Here is a 2,936-nt window from a genome sequence, read left to right as displayed (position 1 = left end):
TTGGGGTTTGGGATTGGGGATTTGGGGTTTGGGATTGGGGATTGGGATTTGGGGATTGGGGTTTGGGATTGGGGATTTGGGATTGGGGATTTGGGGTTTGGGATTGGGGATTTGGGATTGGGGATTTGGGGTTTGGGATTGGGGATTTGGGGGTTTGGGAATGAAAGGGACACACTGGGGTGTGGAACGGAGGGAGGAGGAGGAGGAAGAGGAGGAGGAAGAGGAGGAGGAGGAGGAGGAAGGAGAGAAAAAGGAAGGAAAAGGAAGGAAAAGGAAGAAAGGAAAAGGAGGAAGAGGAGGAAGAATGGAGGGGGGAGGGAGGAAGAGGAAGGAGGAAGAGGAAGAGAAAGGAGGATGAGGAAGGCAGGAGATGAGGATGAGGATGATGAGGAAGGCAGAGAATGAGAACAAGAATGATGAGGATGAGGAAGGCAGAGAACGAAAATGATGAAGATGAGGATGATGAAGATGAGACCAAAGAGGTTCAGGATGAGGATGAGGAGAACGAGGATGAGGAAGGCAGACGATGAGGACAAGGATGAAGAGGATGATGAGGATGACGAGGATGATAAGGATGATGATGAGGATGACAGGGATGAAGAGGATGAGGAGGATGAGGAGGATGAGGAGGAGGAGAACGAGGAAGGCAGAGGATAATGATGATGATGATGATGATGAAGACAACAATGAGGAGAACGAGGAAGGCATAGAATGAGGATGGTGATGATGAGGAGGATGAGGAAGGCAGAAGACGAGGATGGCGAGGATGAGGATGAAGAGAATGATGAGGATGATGATGAGGATGACTGGGATGAAGATGATGAAGAGGATGATGAAGGCAGAGGATGGCGAGGATGAGGATGATGAAGATGATGACAAGGAGGATGAGGAAGGCAGAGGATGAGGATGAGGACGTTGACGATATGAGGATGAGGATGACGAGGATGAGGATGACAAGAATGAGGAAGGCAGAGGATGAGGATGGTGATGATGAGGAGGATGAGGAAGGCAGAGAATGAGGATGAGGACGATGACGATATGAGGATGAGGATGAGGATGACGAGGAGGATGAGGAAGACAAGAATGAGGAAGGCAGAGGATGATGACAAGGATGAGAATGGTGAGGAAGATGAGGATGAAGATGATGAAGATGAGGATGATGAGGATGAGGAGAATGATGAGGATGAAGATGATGAGGAGGACCAGGAGGAGGAGTTTAAAGATGAGGATGAAGATGATGAAGATGAGGATGATGAGGACAGGGATGATGACGAGGATGAGGAGGATGAGGAGAATAAAAATGAGGATGAAGACGATGAAGATGAGGATGAGGAAGAGAAGGATTAGGAGGAAGATGATGAAGAGAATGAAGATGATGAAGGAGATGACAAGGATGATGATGAGGATGATGAGGATGAAGATGAAGATGATGACAAGGATGATGATGAGGATGAAGATGATGAGGATGAAGATGATGAGGATGAAGATGATGACAAGGATGATGATGAGGATGATGAAGATGAAGATGATGACAAGGATGATGATGAGGAGATGATGATGAAGATGAGAAGGATGAGGAAGGCAGAGAATTATGATGAGGGTGATGAAGATGAAGAGGATGATGAAGATGACGAGGAGGAGATGATGAAGGCATAGAATGAGGATGGTGATGACAAGAAGGATGAGGAGGAGGAGGATGATGAGGATGACTGGGATGAAGAGCATGAAGAGGATAAAGATGATGAGGATGATGAAGATGATGATGAGGATGAAGAGGATGACGAGGATGATGATGAAGATGACAAGGATGATGAGGATGAAGATGATGAGGATGACAAGGATGGTGAGGAGAGATGATGATGAGGATGATGAGGAGGATGATGACTGGGATGAAGAGCATGATGGGGATGATGAGGAGGATGAAGATGATGATGAGGATGACAAGGATGATGAAGGCAGAGAATGAGAACGAGGATGATGAGGATGATGATGACAAGGACAAGGATGAGGAAGGCAGAGGATGAGGAAGGTGATGAGGAAGATGATGATAGGAGGATGAGAAGAATGACGAGGATGAGGATGATGAGGATGACAAGGATGATGAGGATGAGGAGGATGAAGATGAGGAGAACAAGGATGAGGATGATGATACGAGGATGACGAGGATGATGAGAACAATGAGGAGGAAGATGAGGAGGAGGAGGAGGAGGATGAGAATGACGATACAAGGATGAGGATGATGATAAGGAGGAAGATGAAGATGAGGAAGATGACAAGGATGAGAATGATGAGGTTGAGGACGATGAGGATGATGATGACGAGGATGAGGATGAAGAGGATGATGACGAGGAGGATGAGGAAGACGACAAGGATGAGGATGATGATGATGAGGTTGAGGATGATGACGATGATGAGGATGATGACGATGAGGAAGATAAGGATGACAAGGATGATGATGAGAAGGATGACGAGGATGACGATGAGGATGAGGATGATGAGGAGGAGGATGATGAGGAGGATGAAGATGAGGATGAAGATGAGAAGGATGAAGATGAGGATGATGAGGATGACGAGGATGAGGATGATGAGGATGAGGAGGATGAGGATGAGAATGAAGATGAGCATGAGGATGACAAGGATGATGACGAGGATGATGAGGATGATAAGGAGGATGAGGATGATGAGGATGAGGATGATGAGGATGGCGAGGATGATGATGAAGAGGATGATGAGGATGATGAGGATGAAGATGAGGATGACGAGGATGATGAGGGTGACAAGGATGACGAGGATGATGATGATGATGAGAATGATAAGGATGAGGATGATGATGAGGAGGAGGAGAATGAGGAGGATGAAGATGAGGATGAGGATGATGATGATGATGATGAGGATGAGGAGGATGAGGATGATGACGAGGAGGAGGATGATGATGA

The 2,936-nt window shown here is 46.7% G+C and overlaps 1 protein-coding gene across 1 annotated transcript in view; it reads right to left on the bottom strand.

The window, feature by feature from the left end:
* Positions 1-2,936, bottom strand: part of SHARPIN (SHANK associated RH domain interactor) — a 12,584-nt gene that overhangs the window by 9,158 nt on the left and 490 nt on the right. The window lies entirely within an intron of this gene.

This window comes from Parus major, unplaced genomic scaffold (genome assembly GCF_001522545.3).
Source record: "Parus major isolate Abel unplaced genomic scaffold, Parus_major1.1 Scaffold422, whole genome shotgun sequence".
NCBI lineage: Eukaryota > Metazoa > Chordata > Aves > Passeriformes > Paridae > Parus > Parus major.
Note: the sequence above shows the minus strand (reverse complement) of the source record. Positions and strands in the feature narration are given on the sequence as shown.